This window comes from Lutra lutra, chromosome 14, assembly GCF_902655055.1.
Source record: "Lutra lutra chromosome 14, mLutLut1.2, whole genome shotgun sequence".
In the NCBI taxonomy this organism is placed as follows: domain Eukaryota; kingdom Metazoa; phylum Chordata; class Mammalia; order Carnivora; family Mustelidae; genus Lutra; species Lutra lutra.
The window spans coordinates 49321662-49347042 of record NC_062291.1 but is presented as its reverse complement, the minus strand read 5'-3'; the positions used below and the strand labels follow the sequence as shown (position 1 = coordinate 49347042).

General features: G+C 37.6%; 1 protein-coding gene across 7 annotated transcripts in view; it reads right to left on the bottom strand.

Moving 5' to 3' along the window:
• MARCHF8 (membrane associated ring-CH-type finger 8) overlaps positions 1-25381 on the bottom strand; it is a 127220-nt gene that overhangs the window by 23067 nt on the left and 78772 nt on the right. The gene's annotated exons all lie outside the window — the stretch shown is intronic.

The following is a 25381-nucleotide window of genomic DNA, read 5'->3' as shown; positions in this document are numbered from 1 at the left end:
ACTAGCAAAAATGAATGAAACAGTAGTCCTTGCCTTAAAGGAACTTAAGAACAGGAATTTAGAATTAACTAAAAATAAAAGAGTTATACGTGTCTTAAGACACATTCAAATGGAGTTTCAGAGGCAAGAAAATGCAGGTTGAGTTTTATCTGATGTTGCCAATGCTGTGAGCAGCCACCGTAGGATCAGGAAGAAAGTGGGATAACTGACCCCACCCAGGTCGTTTGGCTGTCCAAGTGGTGGGTACTCAACAGGGACATCCCACACCTCACATCTGTTCCCTTAAGCCTGTTTCTCCTCCTGGATTAGAGAAATCTGAGAGTCATGCTAGACTCCTCCACCTTTAGTAACAAAGTCTTGTATCAAAATCTTCCTGTTTAAGGTGTTGGCAAGGATGCAGAGAAAGGGGAATCCTCCTACACTGTTGGTGGAAATCAAGCTGGTGCAGCCACTTGGAAAACAGCATGGAGGTTCCTCCAGAAGTTGAAAATAGAGCTACCCTATTATCCAGCAATTGCACCACTGGGTATTTACCCTAAAGATACAAATGTAGTGATCCAAAGGGGCACGTGCACCCAAATGTTTACAGCAGCAATGTCCACAATAGCCAAACTGTGGAAAGAGCCTAGATGTCCATAGACAGATGAATGAAAAAAGAAGATGTGGTATACACACACACACACACACACACACACACACACAACACACACAAATATTATGCAGCCATCAAAAAAAAATCTTGCCATTTGCAACAATGTGAATGGAACTAGATGCTATTATGCTAAGCAAAATAAGTTTATCAGAGAAAGACAATTACCATATGATCTCACTGATGTGAGGAATTTGAGAAACAAGACAGAGGATCATAGGTGAAGGGAGGAAAAATGATACAAGATGAACTCAGAGAGGGAGACAAACCATAAGAGACTCATAATCTCAGGAAACAAACTGAGGATTGCTGGGGGGTTGGGAGGAGTGATAGGGTGGCTGGGTTATGGACACTGGGGAGGGTATGCACTATGGTGAGTGCTGTGAATTGTGTAAGACTGATGATTCACAGACCTGTACCCCTGAAGCAAATAATACATTATATGTTAATAAGTTAAAAAAAAGAAAGAAAAACTGCACAATCAAAAAAAAAAAAAATCTTCCTGTTTAATGTCTCTCAATCTTGAATCTCTACTCCCTACCCCCACCCACAAGCTCGGTCAGACTTTAGTGAGCAAGCAAGTAACACAACACCCTCAGAAGAGGCTGGAGCCACTTAAACCAAAGACCACCCCCCAGGGCTGGCAAGGACATCTTTAGTAGGGAAGGTCTGACTTGTGAGCCACCAGTGTAGTGGGCCTCTCCAACCGAGGACCATTCTGGCCCCCTGCAGGTACCAAGGCTACTGATCATACCATGCTCCAAAGCGTTGGCTTCAGTTCTGGTGGAAATAGGACCAAGCATTTTCTTTTTTCATTAGAATCAAGCTTACAGTTTTTTGTTTGTTTTTTGTTTCCTTTCCTCATTTTTTGGACCAGACTTTATTTTTTCTTTGTTTTTCTTTGGAATCAGACTTACAGTTTTTTTGTCTGTCTGCTGGCATTTTTGTTTGTTTTCCTTTTGCCTTGGATCGGGCTTTCTCTTTTTTCTTTTCCAGGCTTATTTTAACAATCAAATCAAAGCACGCTTAGTTAAAGGTCCAAATCCTCCCCACTGAAAGCAAGGAGGGACTCTGCAGAGGACTGACCTGTGGGAAAGAGTAGCCAAAACACCACAGTGGAGTGCACACAGCATACACCAGAAATACTTCCTGAAGCACCAGGCCATGGACAGTGTATGACCCGCTTCTTAATATAGCATTACTCTCAGGAGCAGAAAACAGCACAAGATTTTATAACACGCAAAAGAAACCTGGACAAAATGACAAAACAGAAATTTTCCCCAAAAGAAAGATCGAGAAGAAATCACAGCCAGAGATTTGTTCAAAACAGATATAAGCAGTATGTCTGAACAAGAATTTAGAACAACAGTCATATGAATACTAGCTGGGCTTGAAAAAAGCATTGAAGATACCAGAGAAACCCTGATTCTACAGAGATAAAAGACCTAAAAACTAGTTAGGCCAAAATAAAAAATGCTGTAACTGAGATGCAAAACCAACTGGATGTAATCACAATGAGGAAGAAGCAGAGGAATAAATAGGTGATATAGAAGATAAAATTATGGAAAACAATGAAACTGAAAAGAAGAGGAGAGAAAAAAATTAGGTCACAAATAAGACTCAGGGAACTCAGTGATTCCATAAAGCACAATCATATCCATATCATAAGAGTCCTAGAAGAAGAATGAGAAAACTGAGCAGCAGGCTTATTTGTACAAATTATAGTGGAGAACTTCCCTAATATGGGGAAGGAAACAAGGATTCAAATCTAAAAGGCAGAGAGAACTCCTCTCAAATTCAATGAAAACAGTTCAATACCAAGACAGATCAGAGTGAAACTTGCAAAATACAAAAGTAAAGAGAAATCTGAAAGCAGCTTGGAACAAAAAGTCCTTAATCAACAAGGGCAGATATATAAGGTTAGAAGCGTATCTGTCCACAGAAATTTGACAGGCCAGAAGAAAGTGGCATGATATATTCAACATGTTAAATGGGAAAAATACACAACCAAGAATACTTTATCCAGCAACCCTGTCATTCAGACTAGAAGGAGAGATGAAGAGTTTCCAAAACAAGCAAAAACTGAAGTTCATGAACACTAAACCAGCTTTGCAAGAAATATTAAAGGAGACCCTCTGAGCAGGAAAGCCAGACCAAAAGCAACAAAGAAAGGAATGAAGACAATCTACAGAAACAGTGACTTTACAGGTTATATATTGGCACTAAATTCATATCTATCAATAAATACATTGAATGTCAATGAACTAAATACTCTAATCAAAAGACACATGGTAACCGAATGGATAAAAAAATAAGACCCATGGATATGCTGCTTATAAGTGACTCTTTCTAGACCCAAAGACACCTACAGATTGAAAGTAAGGGGGTGAAGAACCATTTATCATGCTAATCTCCAATCTCATTTACATTTCTACTGTCAATGCCTTAGGTTTAGGTTCTCCTCATTTTTCACTTGAAATTCTTGAATAACTTCCTATCTTATCATCTTTCTACTTTGAAAGTGACCTCCCTGATACATAATTGCTATGTGTCCTCCCAAATTTGTATGTTAAGTTCTAGCCCCTAGTACTCAGAATGTGACTATATTTGGAGATAGGGTCTTTAAAGAAGTAATTATGTTTAAATGAGGTCGTTGGGGTGGGACTTGACCCAATATGAATAGTGTTCTTATAAGAAGATGAACTTAAGACATAGGTACACACAGAGCGAATGATATCATGTGAAGACACAGGGAGAAGGCAGGGGAAACTATCTGCAAGCCAAAGAAAGAGTCCTCAAATGAAACCAAACCTGCTGACATCATAATCTTAGAAGTCTAGCCTCTAGAACTGTGAGAAAATTATTTCCTGTTGCTTAAGTACCCACTGCCTCATTATTTTGTTATGGCAGCACCAGCAAATAATACAAGAATCTTCCACACTATAACTTTCCTTAAAAAAAAAATTAATGAATGTTCAAATTTGTAAATCTGATTTTCTAAAAATAAGAAAGTAACTCTCCCTGAATCTAATATTCTTACTCTAAACCCAAATGAGTAAAAAAACAAAAACAGAAACTATTACCTATGGAAAAAGATCATCTTGTATTTTTAAGATTGTCATATTCTCTTTTCATCTCACATGCTTTGCAATAATCATGGGGAAGACCCGAGAAGGGTGAGATGTAATTAGCAGGTAAAATTCCTTTGGTCAAAAGTACAAAGGAGCTACTGGATCATTTTAAAACTGCTTTGAGAAGAGTTGATTCCATTCCACCAAGCTTCTCCTTAAAGAGAACTAGCAATCAAGAAAATTTTAACTTTCCCCTTCCCCAAAACCCACTAAATGACATACTGCCTTGACTTTGGTACAGTTGGCTTTTGAATACTCAACACCCCTATAATGTTAGTGAAGAAACATTTCAAGAGCTCCCAAGTGGCCTGCTAGCTGGCACTTGTTTCAACAATATTTTCTTTACAGCAATGTGTCTGTGCAATTTTTTTGAGTATTTTCATTATATTCTCTTATTTTATAAATCTGAGTGAAAAGAGAAGTTCAAATCTCTTTTAAGTATAATACAATATACACACTGCTAGTAAATGTTTTTGCATCATTGGACTGTTTCTTGGTTTTAAGCTAGTCAATTAGCTTTAGGAAAAGAACAAAATTATAAAGTATGCTCAAAGTATTGACAATGTCAGCAAAGACTACTTCTAAAAGACCAGAAGAATCAAATTTCATTCATTCATCTTATTCATGCATTCACTCATTGGGAGTAGAGAGTCTCTCTGTCCAAAGCACAGGTAAATCTGTAACCATTCAAGTGTCATTCATGAGTCAAGAATGTACTATGGACAAACACAGGGCACTGCTGTGAATCCAAGCTTTAAGGTTCATCTACCAGCAATTTACCACTAAATTTTAAGTTAGCTTACTAAATTAAAACAAAGATTCCATATGCCCTGGAATATCTGTACAGAAAATCATTATAACCACTATGACATTACCCACTACCTTAAAGGAAACAGCCAGTTTAACACCACCTGGAAATCTACAAATAAGTTCTGAGGTACTAAAAGAAGCAGTAATTTCTATCCTTGACCTTTTTTTTTGACATTTATTATTCCACAGAGAAGGGTTACTGGGGTGGGGAGAGGCCTAGGTGTTAAGCTAGGTAACATTATAAATCCAGACTGAGATGCGCTTTACCTTATGAACTTGAGAAATAAATTTAACGATGTAAGCCTGTATCCTGTTTTCCTTCTTAGAACAAGTCAGTATTTTACTTTGGTAAATCAAACAAATTATCTAGCCCCAGAACATACAGATGCTTTAAAGCCTGAAACCTGTCAACATTTAGAATTGTTTCTTCCAGTTGGCAGGAAATTAGTAATTCAGTTCCAAAAGACCATTTTTTTCCCTTAAATACTACTACATTTATTCGGACTTACTGAAAAAAATCTAAGAAGTTCAGGACCATAACCAGACCTATTTTTCAGGAAGCAAATCCCAGGATTCATTCAAACCAGTGACTCACTCATTCCATACGTATTTACTATTTGACTAACACATGCAAACAAATGTATTAGGCACAAAACATGGACAAAAATAAATCTCACTTCTAAGCTTATTCTAATGATGATGTTAACCACAGAACTTCTTTGAAATAGTGTTTCAATGAGAAATATATAACCAGGGAATCAAATGAATAAAAAAAATTTTTTTAAACATTAAAAAAGCACAAACATGAATTATATCAGGATATAGTGGGTGACACCATTCTTTCCTACAGTCACACCCGCATGTTTCTGAATGAAAAGGACAGGTTACCAAAGATCAAGGTCAAGAACTGGAATTAGGCATTCTGAAGAGAAAAAGAGTCCCATTCCAGTTCAAGCCAAAATTAAGTTCCAAGGCCCAAGTGATACAAACCTTAGCAAATCATTTTCATAAATCTTTAATATACTTAGTCACTGCTTACTGAGTCCACCATCTTATAATCCTGGGTGAGATAAAAGCCTCACTGCTGGTAGCAAAAGCTGTTACTTTCTTTTCTTGGAGACGGTACCAGGAGATGCCACACTATGATAGCACAAGCTCCCCTGGCTTGCTCTCACCTCCATGTGTCTTTGGTGGGCTTCTGTCTACATTTTTAAAAAGAGGAGCTCCTCAGAACACAGTTCCACGCCCTCTTGTCATTTGTTGTCTCCCTCAGACCAGTGCTTCTGAAACTTTGTGCACTTCAATCATTTAAGGACCTTCATAAAATGCAGACTGTGATTTGTTAGGTCTGAGGTGGGTTGAAATTCTGCATTTCTAGTAAGCTCCCAGGTGACTCCCATGCTGCTGGTCCCCAGACTATACTTTAAGATTCAAGTTTCGAAAAAAAAAAAAAAAAAAGATTCAAGTTTCGGGGCGCCTGGGTGGCTCAGTTGGTTGAGCGACTGCCTTCGGCTCAGGTCATGATCCCGGACTTCCAGGATTGAGTCCTGCATCGGGCTCCCAGCTCCTTGGGGGGTCTGCTTCTCCCTCTGACCTTCTCCTCTCTCATGCTCTCTCTCACTCATTCTCTCTCAAATAAATAAATAAAATCTTTTTTAAAAAATCAAGTTTCATTCCAAATCCTGGGCGAGAATAATCTATAAAGGCTATGATTCATTTTTTTTAATTGAGGTATAATTGAATATGACTCATATTTTAAAGAGCAAGTCATGACTACTGTAAAAGTAAATTTCTGCATAAAAGATGGTAGTGAGCTCACAACTGAGTTAATACAAATAAATCAATCAGGAAACAGACTGATACATATACTGGGAAAGACTGAGTCTGAGGGTGTGAGAAAGAAAAGTCTTATTAATGTTAAGAAGTTACCAAATCACAAAGATAAAGAGAAGCTCTGTTGAAGAATAAGGGACATTTCACAATTTACTCAGTCCAGTCAGTGGTGTTTTGCAAGTCCATGTGTGGCTCCAACAGAATGTACCTCGAGGGTAGAACTGAGATGCAGAGCCCAAAGAGACCAAACACACCCTGGGAAGTAGAAGCCAAGAATTAACGAGAAGACAATGAGGTGAGATGCCTAAGCAAGTTTTGAGGATTTTGTATAAAGGAGTCAAACAATAAAACTTCATGTGGGAGTCTCCCTGAAACTCTGACCAGGAACAGTCATTTTTTTTTTTTAAGATTTTATTTATTTGACAGAGGTTGGGGCGGGGGGAAGCAGGCTCCCTGCTGAGCAGAGAGCCCGATGTGGGGCTCGATCCCAGGACCCTGGGATCATGACCTGAGCTGAAGGCAGAGGCTTTAACCTACTGAGCCACCCAGGCGCCCCAGGAACAGTCATTTAAACACACACACACACACACACACACACACACCAAAAACCAAAAAACAAGCAAACAAGCAAACAAGCAAAACAAACAAACAAACAAAAATCTGTGTAACAGATATTGCTATGTATCTACCCAATCTCCATCCCTACATAGAACAAATTTGTTCTGAGCAGCAATGGGCCCAAGTAAAAGTTCTCACTTTCTCACTCTATTTTGCAACTGTAAGTAAATATGTGAGAAAGTTCTCCCCAAACATATTAAACTTGAGGTTTTCTGGAAGAACATTCTGCTACAGCCACTGCTCCTTTCTTCAGCATTCCTTCTTTCCTGAGTCACCCTGGAATAAAGATGTCATGCCAGGAGGTGTAGCAGTCACCCTGAAACCACGAGGAGAAAAAGTATACACAGAGGTCTCCAACTTTTTGTCTCAGGACACCTTTACAAGTATATTACTGAGGACTCCCCAAACCTCCTGTTTATGTGGATTATATATATATATTGATATTTGCCATATTAGAAATTAAAACAATTTTTAAAATATGAATCTCTTAATTCAATTAGAATAAACCCAGTTAATATAGATAACATTTCTATGAAAAACAACTATTTTTCTGAAAAAAATTAAATGAGCAGAGTAACATAGTTTTATATTTTTGTAAATCTTGTTATTGTTCAGTTAATGGAAGATCGCTGAATTCTCATATCTGTTTGTACATTCAATATCCTCTGCTGTTCTGTCTGAAATAAATGAAGAAAATTTGGCCTTCTACAGTTACATATTTATAAAAGGAGTGTGTATTTAACAGCCATTTGAGATAACTGGATATTCTTTGTACTATATAAAAACTCAACAAGTAATTAGGGGTGATGTACACTCTGAAATGGTATTAGCAAAATTTTTTTTTTAAGATTTTTTATTTATTTATTTGACAGAGAGAGATCACAAGTAGACGGAGAGGCAGGCAGAGAGAGAGAGAGAGGGAAGCAGGCTTCTTGCTAAGCAGAGAGCCCAATGTGGGACTCGATCCCAGGACCCTGAGATCATGACCTGAGTTGAAGGCAGCGGCCCAACCCACCGAGCCACCCAGGCGCCCCAGTATTAGCAAATTTTTAATACTCCATTAAAATCAACTGGTCCATCTTCTACTTTGATCCTTCTTAATCATGCATGACTTTATAATATCACACTAAATTGGTCATTTAGAAATTACTGGTTCACTGGGTTATGCAAATCGTCCAAGACTGACACATTTCATAATGCAAAATGAAAAAAATCACACTTGTTAATATGACCATAATTATAGAAAAGCTATCTAAAAAAAAAAAAAAGAAAGAAAGAAAGAAAGAAAGAAAGAAAGAAAGAAAAGTTATCAAGCTCACAGTGGAGGATAAAAGTTTTACAAAATCCTAATTTTTGCATAGAGACTTCAAATTTTTTTTTTGGCAACAAAAACTGCTACTTTAAAGATTGGCTCATTCATTCAATTTAGAGAAAATGTCTACCAAATATCCAAGTCAGAATAAGCTAGAGTTTGACTGCCAGTAATTCTTTCAAGTAAAAATTATATTCTGGGACACCTGGGTGGTTCAGGGGGGTAAAGCCTCTGCCTTCGGCTCAGGTCATGATCCCAGGGTCCTGGGATCGAGCCCCGCATCAGGCTCTCTGCTCAGCGGGGAGCCTGCTTCCTCCTCTCTCTGTCTCTGCCTGCCTCTTTGCCTACTTGTCTGTCAAATAAATAAATAAAATCTTTTAAAGAAAGAATTGTATTCCACTAAAACTGACTAGTTAACTTAGCAGCTCAATCACAGGTGTGCTTTATTCTGAGTCAAACAATGCACTTTGGTATTCAATGGAAATGATTTATACCAGATATGCAAAAATGGAATAAAACACATAATCTAAATGGAGAATAGTCAATTAAGAGTGGCATACATATTAAAATGAGCAGAAAATGAATCAAAGTATTATTATAATTGTCTTCAAAATGTTCCCAAAGTTAAAGAGACATAAGATACAAGAAATATATCAAACTTCCAAAGATAAACACTAAAAGAGATAAAGAGATACACTCATTAACACCACACATAAAACAAAAAGAAATTCTTAAAAGGGTTCAAGTAGCCCACATGATGGTAAGAAAAAGAGAAGGAAGAAAGAGAGATGGGGAGAGAGGGAGAGAACAAACAGAAAATAAAAAGTAAAATGGCACCCTTAATTCCTAAGATATCAGAAACTATCCTAAGGGCATGTGGCAAATAGAGAAACATTTATTCAAGAAAACGGACTACACTTTGGTATGAACAGTAGGAATCTGTGGTATTTGAAGCATAACCCAGTCCATCCTCAGGCTAGAAGCTCCACTCTGGAAGGGTGCAGCCAAGAAAAAATACCGACCTTTCCACCCAGCTCCCAAAGAATAGAAAAGCATCTCGAGAGGGGCAGGCTCCAAGCATGATACATTCTACTCTACCAACTCTATGCTCTGGAAGCCATGTTCCAAGCAAAAGTGATTTAGAAGTAGGTCTGGGCTCCTTTCCGTACAGTGCTCACTACCAGAGATGAAGCTTCTACTTCACACGGCGAACTGGGTATAATGCAGCCCCTTTGTTCAACGCCAAGGACTGATAGGTGGAAGTTGCACACCAAGAGAGGCAAGCCAAGAAAGACACACTACTGCCCTGCATAAAGCAGGTATGTCACTCCAAAAGATGTGGGCTACTACACCTACCCCCAGCTCTAAAGCACAAGCTTAGACTTTGAAAATGTGGAAAGGCAGGCCAAAAGAACAGAGAGTTCATAAACTATCTCCAAGGAAACAAACATTAACTGGAATAGAAAAAGTAGAAATTCCAGCCTAATGCTACTGACAAACATGATGGCATTTTAGGTGGCTGGTAGCTCTAAGAAAGCAACAAGAAAAACCATAAAAGTGTACCACAGAAAACCAGGGATAGAGACAACTAAGAAGGTCCTCCAGGAAGAAACCTCAAATACTGCCGTCAAAAACAGCTATAGCAAAGGAATCTGCATTTACATGGATCAGACGTGAACAATGCCCCAGGGAATTGTCCAAAATAGCAGTGCGATCAGCCAGCAGCAGTTAATGGAACTAAAAACTGAGTGTGAAATCAACAGAGACAAGAAAGCATAAGAGGTCAGGGAGACAATCAATCAAAAACCACCGCTCTCAACAGTCATCCCAACTTGAGAGAGCACATGCCCAAGGCTTACCCCTCTGAGAAGCAAAATCAGAGACTACATATTGTGAGGAAAACAGATTTTGCTGTAAAATCCAGCCAAGTTACTAAACAAAGAACAACCCAGAGGAGGTGGAGGGAGGTAAAAGAATTTTAATTCAAAGATGCTAAAAAGTATTATCTAAAATATACAGCATTGAGTACAAAAATTACAAGATATGCAGAGAAAGAGGAAAGCATGACCCAAATGGGAAAAAAGGGAGGTAACAGAAAAGGCCCTTCAGAGAGCCCACAAATTGTCTTTAGTATACAAAGGCTTCAAAGTAACTATGATAAATATGTCCACAGAACTAAATGAAACCATACTTAAAGAGGCAAAGGAAGATATGGTGCCAGTATCTTATCCAACTGATGAAAGCAATAAAGAAATAGAAACGATAAAAAGTGAACATGCAAAATGCGGAATTGAAAAGTACAATAACTGAAATGAAAAGTTCATCACAGTCATTCAACAGCAGATCTGACCTGGCAGAGGAAAGAATCTGTAAACATGAAGATGGATCCTCAGATTATGCAATCCGAAGAATAGAGATCAAAAAGAATAAAGAGGGGCGCCTGGGTGGCTCAGTGGGTTAAAGCCTCCGCCTTCGGCTCAGGTCATGATCCCAGGGTCCTGGGATTGAGCCCCGCATCAGGCTCTCTGCTCCGCAGGGAGCCTGCTTCCTCCTCTCTCTCTCTCTCTGCCTGCCTCTCTGCCTACTTGTGATCTCTGTCAAATAAATAAATAAAATCTTAAAAAAAAAAAAGAATAAAGAAAACTAAATGCAGCCTTAGAGAAACAGAGAACATAATTAAGTACACAAATATATCCATAATCTGAGTATAAGGGAGAAAGAAGAGAGAGGAGGAGAAAAAATATTCAAAGAAATAATGGCTGCAAACTCCTAAAATTTAGTAAAAACATTATTCTCCACAACCAAGAAGCTAAATTAAATTGTAGCAGGATAAAAGCAAAGGGACCCACATCCAAACACAACAAATTAACATGCTGAAAGACAAAGAGAAAACTTTGAAATCAGCAAGGGAAAAATAACTAATTATATACAGCAACCGCCCCCAATTAATAGCTGATTTCTCATCAGAAACCACGGAGGACACAAGACTGGGGGGAGGAGAGAGGGAGACACATTTATAGAGAACTGAAAGAAAAAGAATTTTAATCAAGAATATTATTCCAGGGGAGGGTATGTGCTATGGTGAGTGCTGTGAAGTGTGTTAGACCTGGCAATTCGCAGACCTGTACCCCTGGGGATAAAAATATATGTTTATAAAATAAAAAAAAAAAGAATATTATTCCAGCAAATGTATCTTCAATAATGAAGGTGAAATAAAGATATCAAGAAATTATCAAGAATGACAAAAACTGAGAGAATGCAACAGTAGTAGGCACACCTTAAAAGGACTCTTAGAAGTTCTTCAGGCTGAGAACAATAACACCAAGCAATAATTAGAAACTATGTGAAAAAAAAAAGAATGCCAGAAAAACTAATTATATAAAAATAAAAGACAGTATACACATATATATTTCTTGACCTTTTATCTCTTAAGTGATTGTAAAAGGAATTATACAAAAACATGTATATATTGTATTTTTCGACCTATAACAAAAAGAAATGTTAACATACTGGATAATAACAAACAAAAGAGATGAGTGGGTACAAAACTGTATTGGCAAAGGAAGCATCACCAGATGGCAACACAAATCCACAGGAATAAATGAGAACGAGAAATGGTAAATAATTTTGAACAAACTCTGTAAATGCTCTTTCTTTTACTTATTTAAATGACAAACTAATAACTGCAACAATGTATTATTAGGTTTGGAACATATATAGTGTAATGTATAACAACAAGCAAGAAAGGGAAAGAAGAAATAGAGGTATATAGGAAGCATGATTTTATATCTTATGAAATTAAATTAATATGATGAATCTGGGGGGCGCCTGGGTGGCTCAGTGGGTTAGGGCCTCTGCTTTCGGCTCAGGTCGTGATCCCAGGGTCCTGGGATCAAGCCCCGCATCGGGCTCTCTGCTCAGCGGGGAGCCTGCTTCTTCCTCTCTCTCCGCCTGCCTCTCTGCCTACTTGTGATCTCTGTCTGTAAAATAGATAAATAAAATCTTTTTTAAAAAATATGATGAATCTGAAGTTAGAGTGTGTTAAAAGAATGTATACATTAAACCCTGGAGCAGACACGATGTTGATAACTTTAATCACTTAATGCAACACAAAGCAGTAAAGGAGAAATAGAGAAAAAAAGAGGTAAGATATATAAAAAACAAAAAGTGAAATGACTAACAAATCAACCATATTAATAGCAATAAATATTAACAATCCAATCAAAATGAGTTTATCAAAGTGGACAAAAACACAAAATGCAAAGGCACACTGTCTAGAGAAAACACACTTTACACTGAAAATTACGAATAGGATTCAAGTTAAAAGAAGGAAAAAGATAAAATTGCAAAAACAATAACCATAAGAAAGTTGAAAAGACTATACCAGTATCAGACAAAACAAAATTAAGAAAATTATACTAAAGATAAAGAGGGATTTTATTATAAGACAGTCAATCCATCATGAAAATGTAACAATTATAAACATATATATACCTCATAAGAGACCCAAAAATTGCTCATAAGAGAGCAAAAACTGACAGAATTGAGTGAACACCAGACAATTCAACAATATTGGCAGACCTCAATTACCATATATTCAACAGTGGACAGAACAACTAGGTAGAAGACGACTAACAAAAAAAAAAAACTAAACAGTGCTATAAACCAGATAGACCTAACACACCTCTACAGGGCACTAAACCCAACAACGGAACACACATTCTTCTCAAGTGTACATGGAACATTCTCCAAGACAGACTACAGGGTAGACCATAAAACAAGCCTGAAGAAATTCAAAAGAATTGAAATAATACAAAGTATGATTTCTCACAACAAAGTTAAATTAGGTATCAAGAACAGAAAAGTAAGATTCACAGATACATGGAAACCAAACAGTAAAATCAGAAGTAACCAACTGGGTCAAAGAATTCAGAGGGAAAATTAGAAAATGTGAAATTAATAAAAATGAAAACACAAAATATGAAATTAATAAAAATGAAAACACAAAATACCAAACTTATCCAATGCAGCTAAAACAGTGCTTAGAGAAATATTTACAGCTGTTAAGTGCTGATAAATATAAAGAATAAGCTCAAATAAATTATTTCCACAATAAGACACTAGAAAGAAAAGAGCAAAGCACACCTAAATTAGAAAACAAAGGGAAAGATTACAAGGAGATGTTAATAAGGACTAGAAAATTGATGGAGAAAAAGCAACAAAACCAAAAGTTGGCTCTTTGAGACAAGATTCTTTTTAAGTCAAAAAATTTATGGACTCTGAAAAACAATCTGAGGGGTTTGAAGGGGCGGGGGGTGGGAGGTTCGGGGAACCGGGTGGTGGGTATTGGAGAGGGCACGGATTGCATGGAGCACTGGGTGTGGTGCAAAAACAATGAATACTTTTACGCTGAAAAGAAATTTTAAAAAAATTTATGTAGCTTCACCAAGTGAAAAATGAAATGTAACTCAAATTATTAAAATTAGGAATAAAAGAGCATGTCTTACCAACCTTACAGAAATATAAAGGAATATAAAAGAATACTGTGAATAATTTTATACCAAAAAAATAGAAAAGTAAAAGAGGAAATTCCTAGGGCCACCTGGGTGGCTCAGACCATTAAGCGTCTGCCTTTGGCTCAGGGCAAGATCTCCAGGTCCAGGGATCGAGTCCCACATCGGGCTCCCAGCTCAGCAGGGAGTCTGCTTCTCTGTGCTCTCTCTCTCTCTCAAATAAATTAGTAAAATCTTAAAAAAAAAAAAAAAAAAAGAGGAAATTCCTACAGAGATAGACCCAAACTACCATAAGTGACTCAAGAAGAAATAAAAAATCTGGGGGCGCCTGGCTGGCTCACCTGGTACAGTGTGTGACTCTTGCTCTTAGGGTCAGGAGTTCAAGCCTCACAATGGGCACGGGGCCTACTTAAAAATAAAAATTTTAAAAAATAAAGAAATAAAAGAAATTTTAAAAATCTGAATAAACCAGATTAAATAAGTTCTCTAAAAACTTCCCACAAATAAGGGCACCTGGGTGGCTCAGGCAATCGAGTGGCCAACTTTTGATTTCAGTGAAGGTCATTATCCCGGGGCCCTGGAATCAGGCCCTGCATTGGGCTCTGCATTCTCTCCCTCTCCCCCCTCTCCCCTGCTCATTCTCTCTTTCTCTCAAATAAATAAGTAAACCTTTTTTTTTTTTTTTTTTAAGACCAAAGATATCACAAGAACAGAAAATTGCACACTGGGGCACCTGGGTGGCTCAGTGGGTTAAGCCGCTGCCTTCGGCTCAGGTCATGATCTCAGGGTCCTGGGATCGAGTCCCGCATCAGGCTCTCTGCTCAGCAAGAAGCCTGCTTCCCTCTCTCTCTCTCTGCCTGCCTCTCTGCCTACTTGTGATCTCTCTCTGTCAAATAAATAAATAAAATCTTTAAAAAAAAAAGAAAAGAAAATTGCACACCAATATTCCTTATGAATACAGACTCAAGGATTCTCAACAAAATACTAGCAAACCAAATCCAGCAAAAGGTAAAAAGGATATACACTATGACTAAGTAGCATTTATACTAGGAATGCAGCATTGAAATAGCTAAAACTCAACATAAGACACAAGATCAAAAACTGCATAAAATACACAATAAACATTTGACAAAATCTAACACCTTTCCTGATAAAAAACACTCAATAAAAGGAGAATGTATCTGATAAAGTGTATCTATAATAAATCCACAGTAGTTAACGTCACACTTAATGATCAAAGAATGGCTTTACGCTAAGATTGGGAACATGACAAACTGTTCACTCTTTCATCTTCTATTCAACATTGTAGTGAGGGTTCTAGGCAGGATAATTAGGGAAGAGAAAGAAAAAAGACATCCAGCCTGGAAAGGAAGAAGTAAAAGTAACTTTGTCCCCAAATGACATGATCTTGTATACAGAAAATCCTGAGGATGAAAATAATATACAAAAATAACTTGCATTTCTATATACTGTAAATGAACAACCCAAAAACAAAATTTGGAAAACTCTTTTATAATACTGTCAAAAAAGGTAAAATATTTAGGAATAACACTAACAGGATAAATGCAAAGTTCATACTCTGAAACTACAAAGTATTTTTGAAAGAAATCAAAGACCTAAATAAATGGAACATTAAGTTATTTGCTGTTGTTGAGTTGTAGGGAGTTCTATATATATTCTGAATATTAACCCCTCATCAGATATATGATTTGCAAATGGTTTCCCCAATCCACAGACTGTCTTTTCATTCTGTTGATGTAGTTTTTAATGCTGATATAGTCCAGTGTATTTATTTTTACTGTTGCTGCCTGTGCTTTTAGTGTCAATAAATCCTTGCCAATCCAATGTCATGAAGGTTTTCCTCCTGTATTTTCTTCTTCCAAGAGTTTTACATAGTTCATGTTTAGTTAGGATTTTGACGCATTTTGAGTTAACTTTTTTATGCAGTGTAAGAATCCCACTTCGTTCTTTAGCATGTGGATATTTAGTTTTTCCCAGCACCATTTGTTGAAAAGACTACCCTTTCTCCACTGGTCATCTTAGCACTCCTAAATCATTTAGCACTCAAAAATTATTTGAGATCTATGTGAGGGTTTATTTCTAGGCTTTCTACTCTATATCACTGGTCTAAATGTCTATCTTTATGCCAATACCATGCTGTTTTGATTACTGTAGCTTCTGAAATCAGGAAGTATGAGGCTTCTAACCCTGTCCTTTTTTCACAATATCATTTTGCTATTTGGGTCCCCTGAGATTCCATATGAATTTTAGGATGAATGTTTTACTTTGGGTACTACTGACCTTTTAACAATAGTAAATTTTCCAGGGGCACCTGGGTGACGCAGTGGGTTAAGCTCAGGTCAGGTCCTGGGATCCAGCCCTGCATCAGGCTCTTTGCTTGGCAGGGAGCCTATTTCCCCTCTCTCTCTGCCTGCTTCTCTGCCTACTTGTGATCTCTCTCTCTCTCTCTCTGTCAAATAAATAAATAAAAATCTTTAAAAAATAAAAATTAGGGGCGCCTGGGTGGCTCAGTGGGTTAAGCCTCTGCCTTCGGCTCGGGTCATGATCTCAGGGTCCTGGGATCGAGCCCCTGCATCGGGCTCTCTGCTCAGCAGTGAGCCTGCTTCCTCCTCTCTCTGCCTGCCTCTCTGCCTACTTGTGATCTCTCTCTGTCAAATAAATAAATAAAATCTTTAAAAAAATAAAAAATTAAAAAATAAAAATGAAAAAGATAGTCTTCTAATACATGAACATAGGATGTCTACATTTACCTATATCTGCTTTGATTTCTTTCAGCAGTGTTTTACAATTTTCAGGGTAGATATCTTTCATCTCCTTGGTTAATCAAAAAAAACTCTTAAAATAAGTAAGTTCAGCAAAGTAAAAGGCACAAAATAAACACAAAAAATTTAACTGCATTTGTCTATATATCAATGAACAAAAGGACAGGAAAATTATTATTTACAGTGCAAATCTAACAAAACAAGACTCGAATGCTAAAACTAAAATACTGATGAAAGAAATACAGAAGATCTAAATGAATAGAGATATACTGTGTTCATGGATTAGAAGACTCAATATAGGAAAGTTGTCAACTCTTCCCCAAACTAATATACAGATTTTTTTTAAACTCCTAACAGAAGGAAATGTGTGTTAGAAAAGACATGATATACAGTTTTAATTCAATTTCTATCAAAACCCCAGCAACTACTTTGTAGATACAGAGAAACTATTCTAAAATTTATATGGAGAGGTAAAAAGAATTAGAATACCTAAAACAACTGCATAAAAGAAGATTAAGGTGGGAATAAGAAGTCTATATGATTTCAAGACCTATGAAATAGCTACAGTAAGTAAAACTGTGTGGTGTTGACAGAGAAACAGACACACAGATCAATGGAACAAGACTGAGAATTCAGAAACAGATCCACACAATGGGCCAAACTGACTTTGGAGAAAGAATCTTCAGCAAATTGTGCTGGCGTCATCGGACAATAAACAACAAAACAACACAAAAACCTGTAAAACTTCTAGAAAAAAAACAAAAACAAATCTTTAGAATTAGGTAAAGAGTTCTTACACTTGATATCTAAAATATGACTGATGCAGGGCGCCTGGGTGGCTCAGGGGGTTAAAGCCTCTGCCTTCAGCTCAGGTCATGATCTCAGGGTCCTGGGATCGAGCCCCACACCAGGCTCTCTGCTCAGCGGGGAGCCTGCTTCCTCCCTTCTCTCTCTCTGCCTACCTGTGATCTGTCTGTCAAATAAATAAAATCTTAAATAAATAAATAAATAAAATATGAATGATGCAGAAAAGAAAAAAATGATAAACTAAAATTTAAAACTTTTGCTCCATTAAGAGGATGAAAATAAAAGCTACAGACTGAGAGAAAATATCTGAAAACCACATATCCAACAAAAGACTAGTATCTAGAATATATATAAATTCTGAAAATTCAATAGCACAAAAAATTTGATTAGAAAATGGGCAAAAGACATGTAAAGACATTCGAATGAAGAAGATATGCGGATGGCAAATAATCATAGGAAAACACGTTCAACATCATTAGCCATTAGGGAAATAGAAATTAAACCATAATGAGATATCACTACACATCTATCAGAACGACTAAAATAGAAAATAGTAACATCACCAAATTCTGGCAGAGGATACAGAGAATCTGGATCATGTGTATATTGCTTGCAGGAATATAAACATATTTACTGTAGAAAAATACCGGAAGTTTCTCTAAAAATTAAACATGCAAATACCACATGAAATAGCCATTGTTCTTCTGGGCATTTATCCCAGAGAAGTGAAAACATGTGTTCATATAAAAACTTGTACCTGGAGGATGCCTGGGTGGCTCAGTCGGTTGGCATCTAACGCTTGATTTCGGCTCTAATCGTGATCTCGGGGTCATTGGATTGAGCCCGGGAGTCAGGCTATCCACTGAACTCTGCTTGCCCCTCTCCCTCCCCCTCTCCCCCTCTCCCTGCCCATGTAGGCTCTCTCTCTCTCAAATAAATAAAATCTTAAAAAAATAAAAAGCCTTGTACATGGGTGTTTACAGCAGTTTAGTTCAAACAAATGTCTTTCAAGAGGCGAATACTTGAACGCTCTGCTATATTGATACCATGGAACACCATTCAGCAGTAGACAGGAAATCTCAAGAGAATTATACATAATTTAAAAAGCCAATCTCAAAAGTTCACAAATATGATTCCATTTATATAACATTCTTTAGTTGACAAAATTATAGAAAAAAGAATAGATTAACGGTTGTCAGTGGTTAAGGAGGGAAGTAAGTATGGATATAAAGGGCAACTGAAGGATCCTTGTGGTGATAGAAATATTCTATATCTTGACTATATCAATGTCAGCATCCTGATTATGACATTTCACTAGAGCTCTGTAAGATGTTACCATTGGGTGACAGTAGGTAAGGGTACATGAGAGTCTCTGTAACATTTTTTTACAACTTTGTATGTGTGATTTTATGATTTATAAGAAATGTATATCTGGTCATTCAGATGACCAAAATCTATTTCTCATATATATTTGGTTTTCATCCATAGTTTGCCGCTCACAGTTCCCAAAACCCTTGGAATTTCCTAAATTGAGAGTGGTAAGGGTGTCTTTGGTTATGTTAATGAGTGACTTAAGGATGGGGGGGCCATGTGATTACAGAGTTGGAACTTTTAAGGTAAAGAGGGTGAAGGCTATCAATTGCCAATGGCTAATGATTTAATAACCAATCATACCTTATGTAATGAAGCCTCCATAAAAACCCAAAGGACAGAGTTTGAAAAGCTTTGGGGTTGGTGAACATGTGGGGATGTAGGCAAAGTGGTGCTCCTACAGAGGACATGGGGGCTCTATACCCTGCCCTATGCAACATTTCCAACTATCAGGTTGTTTGTAAATTATATCTTTTTACAATAAACTGGCGATCTACTAAGTTAAACATTTCTCTGAGATTTGTAGCAGATTAATCAAACCCAAGTAGGGCAGGCATTGTGAGAACCCCTGATTTATAGCCGATAGGTCAGAAGTACAGGTAACAACCTAGACTTGTGACTGGTATCTGAAGTCCAAAGAAGGGGTCATGAGAACCTCCAATCTGCAGCCAGTTGGTCAGAAGCACAGGTAACAGCCCAGGCTTGTGACTGGTGTCAGAAGGGAATGGTAGAGGTAAGGGGGGCAGTCTGGAAGAACTGAACCCATAATCTCTAGATCAGATGCTATCACCAAGTAGATAGTATCAGAATTGAGCTGAATTCTCAGACACTCTGCTGGTGTTCTGAGAATTGCCTGGTGCTATGTAGGAAGCCCCTCTCCCCGTACTGGAATCAGTACCAGAACCAATTTGTACGTATTTGTGTATGTATGTATGTATGTATATGTGTGTTTGCGGTATACGTGAATTAAACACCCTAACTAAAACACAGAGGTTTTCGATTTGGAGATAAAAGCAAGATACAACTACATGCTACATACAAGAAAAACACTTTACATATATAAATACAAACAGGTTAAAAATAAAGCCTGGGGGCACCTGGGTGGCTCAGTCAGTTAAGCGCCTGCCTTCGGCTCAGGATATGATCCCAGGGTCCTGGGATCAAGCCCCGCATCTGGTTCCCTGCTCAGCAGGGAGTCTGCTTCTCCCTCTGCCTGCCGCTCTGCCTGCTTGTGCTATCTCTCTGTCAAATAAATAAATAAAATCTTTTAAATAAATAAAGCCTGGGACACCAATAATAAAATTACACTAATAATAAGATGACAGAGGTGTTGAAGTTATCTGGCAAAGACTGCAGCTCAAATGACCATTCACAATTCTTAAAACAGAAAATGGACTCCAAAGTAGAAAAATGAAAGAAGGAAAAAAATCAATGACAGAAAAAGTATTCAAGCTTACACAACAGAGAGAAAAAAAAAGATTTAAAAAATATGGACAAAATCTCAGGGACCAAATGGTTTAACAGTCATATCACTGAAATCTAAAAAGGAGAACGAATACAGTGCTGAAAAATACTTGAACAAAAACTTGCTGAAGTGCTCCCAAGTTCATAGAAAGACATAAACCTACAGCTTAAAGAAGGCGAGTGAACTACAAATAGGATAAACAAACAAAAAACTTACTAGAAATCTTGCTTTAAAAAATAATCACCTTCAGGGCACCTGGGTGGCTCAGTGGGTTGGGGCCTCTGCCTTTGGCTCCGGTCATGATCCCAGGGTCTTGGGATCAAGCCCCTCATCGGGCTCTCTACTCAGCAGGGAGCCTGCTTCCCTTTCTCTCTCTCTGCCTGCCTCTCTGCCTACTTGTGATCTCTGTCAAATAAGTAAATTAAAAAATTAAAAAAAATAATAAGCGCCTTAGTCAAGGCTCTGGATTGAACTTGCCGCCACCAAAGTTCCTATGTTGAAGCCCTAACACCCAAAGTGACTGTATTTGGAGATGGGGCTTAAAGAGGTACATAGAGTTAAATCGGTCATAAGTGGCCCTCACCCAACAGGACTGGTAGCCTTATGAGAAGAGGAAGAGAAAGAGACATCTCTGTCTCCACACTCATACTACTTTGTTACGGCTGCCCAAGCAGTCTAATATAGTTGGCAAAAAGAAAAATTACAAAGTAATCTACACCTATCTCAAAAATAAAAGCAAAACTCAGATAGTTTTAAGGAATAACAAAAATGGCACATATTTTATAAGAAGTTCAAATCTGAAATAAAATTTAGAGCACAACTTGAGTCATTACAATTATAACCCCGGAAAAAAAAACAATTGTATCACAAAAATTTGGTGGGGGGGCTTATAAAACTGTATTTCAACACATGGACTAGGCAGTTTATTTAAAGTTATACAAAATGCATCAATAGTGTCTTCAGTAAAACAGTTCCAATTTATAGTAATGTGACTATCCACTTCACTGTTTTTAGCTTTAACACAATAATGAAGTAACAAGAAACTAGAAAGCATGAGACCATAACAGTAACCATTTTTTCTTGGCCATTCATCTATACTCTCTGGACTTCAGTTTTGCCCTTTATAAAGAGGGCTTGTATGGAAGGGGGTGGGTCAGAGAAGTTAACAAAGAGGACCCCTTTGGTTCCTCTAAGTTCCCAAATGTGATATATCTAGGGGGAAAATATGTTGCCCTATTTAGTTCTACTCAGCACCACACATACTACAGTTTTCAAATCAGCCCTGAAGATATGAATAAATGGGTTTATAGTTCCAAAAACCCTTCTGACATAGACTAATTAATATTTTTAAAATGTTAAATGTAACTTCATAAGTAGAGTGGTAGTCTTCCTAGTAAGGTATTGATGAATACAATCTTTTTCAAATGAGTTTTCCATTAATTTTCATTTTTATTTTTTGAACATGAAATCAAGTTATGCTGAAAAAAATTAAAGGTCTTTGTATTCCTTATTCATATTTTTAAAACTTAATTATACAAACAGTAAAGCAGATTTTAATTTCTGTCATTTAAAAACTCTATATATCCAATAAATTCATATACCCTTGAGGTTAGCTGAAAAATCTTTATCAATACAAATCAGAATATACTAGCTATAAAAGTTATTATAGAAACTGTACCACTGAAAATACTTCCCACAGTGCTGTATAAGTAACCTTTATAGAAAGAGTGTTCACTTTCTTTAATATAGAATGTATTCATTCAGGGAACACATTCATTGATCACCAATTATGTGTCAGGTACCACTCTAAGTCCTTGCGAATGATGAATGAACAAAACAAAAATTCCTACTCTTGGAGGGCCTAGGTGGCTCTGCTGGATGGGTGTCTGACTCTTGGTTTTGGCTAAGGTCGACCTCAGAGTCTGGGGATTCAAGCTCCTGCATCAGGCTTTGTGCTTAGCTAGGAGTCTGCTAGAGATTATCTCCCTCTCCCTGCTCCTCCCCCTGCTCATGCTTTCTAAGATAAATAGGTAAAATCTTAATAAATAAATAAAAATAAAGATTCGTACTATTGTGGAGCTTGAGAAAATGGTGCAGAAGGAGACTGTTATTCTTTCCTGGTTGTCTCAGAGCTCAGAGTGTTATCTGTTCACAACATGTCTGCTCACTGAAGAGTTTCAAAACTGTAAGTGATATTTCATGGTGAAATACATACATCCAGTTTGGCCCAGATGCCACGAGGCTCTGATTCCTTTCATCTCCACTATCTTTGTCTCTTATAGGTCAAGAGCATCTCATAGTCTTAGCAAAGTTAACGGAGATAGATAGCATCAATACAAAATCAGACAGACATGCAAATGGCAACATTAGAATGTGCCTGCCAAATGAAATTACATGTCTGGCTTAGATACACATACACACGCGATATTACCAACAAACAGAACTGAGAGCCATTGTTACTGTTCCATCTTTATGCATTTTCTATCCTGTAAGAAGCTAAAAAAATCTTCCCAGAATAAATGCTCCAGCAAAAGAACCAAGCAAGGAGCCTTCTGAAAACAAAACTTCCTCAGGAAAATGCAATGGAGCCTGCAGCTGTGCTCAGTCCAATTAAAAACTAAGTTGTGTGTCTCTTTCAGAATCTTTCCAAAGCCATAATTCCCTGATTTAAATTTATATGGGCAGTATCACGTCAAAAAAAAAGGTACTTTTTACACTAGCAAGAGGATACCATTAAAAGAAATCTGCTATAATTTATACACTTAAATGCTCATTTGGCTTAAGAATACTTTTCACAATTTCAAGGAACAATTTTGTTACAAAGTACATCCTTGAAAATGGAATTAAACCCCTAAGCTTCTCTGGTTGAGAACCTCAACAGTGAGGCGTCCTTGAACAATTCTGGTTTTCTCTGTATTTATTCCATAAGGCCTAATGCATCCCTAAAATCAATGAGAAATCTGGCCACTGCTGATAGGGCACTTCTCCTACCTGAAGCTTCATTTTCCAGCAAGATGCATCAGGGAGTCCTCGGTGCAGCTCTCCCCAGCAGCATGTTCCTGGGTTCCTCTGCACGGCAGCTGCCACCCTACAGCAGCCAGCAGACCCACATCTACGCAGCTGGACTTGTAACGGCTTGCTAGAGCCCTTGGCATACCACTGCTGTAATCAAATTGGACTAACTACTTCCTCCAGCTGATTTCCAAGGAACTAGATAGTGAATGAATAATTCATGACAAGTCCATTCCAGCAAACCATTTCTGCTCTACAGTCTACTCCCCACAGCAATTTGCAATGTAAAGATTCTAAGGCCTATACTTGCTGGCAAAGAATGAAAGTTCACTTTCCTAGTCAATGACAGTAAATGTTAGTAGATCTGTTTGCTCTTCTTTCGTGCTAACCTATCACCCAGACTTACTTAAGAGATTTTTTTAAATGTAGGAAAGGTAAATGATTAACCACAGATACTGGACATATGCACACAAAGAATTTTTTCTCCATAAAACCTGTCCTACACAGTGCTTTCTGGTGGTAGGAAAAGCAGCAAAGGGCTCACTCTAAGATCAGCAGGTCAGTACTTAACATTTAGCAAAAGACCCGTTCCAGCAGAGCACAGGAAATCATCACATGGTAGGGGAGGGGAGTTTCAGTATCCATGCCAGGAAACAAATTGCTTCAAAGGGGAATTTTCCTGGTCTCTCAGGCTATAAATATAACTTTCATCTCATTGGTATTCTTCTAGGAAGGACATGAACATTCATTTTCAGCAATTTGTCCGTGTTTACCTATTTCCAAATGAGTCACACCTAAAGAGGTCAAATCTCTGCAACCACATACATGATGCCAAGAGGAACGTGAACAAAAAAAAACTCCTTCTAGCTCAGCTCCACATCCAGGAAATCCAGTCCTACACCTATCATTTTTACCTGTTTCAGCCTTTCTTTCCTTTTCTTCTGCACTCATGGGAGTGGTCTCAAGCTTGTGCCCTGTCAGTAAGTTCATTTTCCAGATATGACTACTCTGTTCCTAGCTACTTCTAATGTATTTGTTCTGCAAACTGGTTCTCATGTGACTCCTTGGCTTTGTATTCTTCCCTTTTCACCTCATTCTGCCATTTTATTATTTTTTTCATTCTTTTATTTTATTATATCATTTTATCCAACCCAGGTCCTTAACAGCTTACTCCTTAATAGCTTACTCAGGAATTCTCTTCATTCTGAAGGGAAATGAGTATTTCTTCCAGAACAGACTCTGCATCCTTCTTTTTTTTTTATATTCATAAGATATATTTATATATAAACATACATAATTGAATACATTGTTGTTATTATTTTTTGCAAACTGTTAGATCAATTAAGAATAAGAAAAATAACAGTTATTATTTTACCTTTACTTACTTCTTCTTTGATGCTCTTCCTTTCTCCAGGTGGATCTGAGTTTCTTTTTTTTTTTTTAAATTTATTTTCAGCATAACAGTATTCATTGTTTTTGTACCACACCCAGTGCTCCATGCAATCCGTGCCCTCTCTAATACCCGCTACCTGGTTCCCCCAACCTCCCACCCCCCCACCTCTTCAAACCCTTCAGATTGTTTTTCAGAGTCCATAGTCTCTCATTGTTCACCTCCCCTTCCAATTTCCCCCAACTCCCTTCTCCTAACTCCCCATGTCCTCCATGCTATTTGTTATGCTCCACAAATAAGTGAAACCATATGATAATTGACTCTCTCTGCTTGACTTATTTCACTCAGCATAATCTCTTCCAGTCCCGTCCATGTTGCTACAAAAGTTGGGGAGTCATCCTTTCTGATGGAGGCATAACACTCCATAGTGTATATGGACCACATCTTCCTTATCCATTCGTCCGTTGAAGGGCATCTTGGTTCTTTCCACAGTTTGGCGACCGTGGCCATTGCTGCTATAAACATTGGGGTACAGATGGCCCTTCTTTTCACTACATCTGTATCTTTGGGGTAAATACCCAGTAGTACAATTGCAGGGCCATAGGGAAGTTCTATTTTTAATTTCTTGAGGAATCTCCACACTGTTCTCCAAAGAGGCTACACAACTTGCACTTCCACCAACAGTGT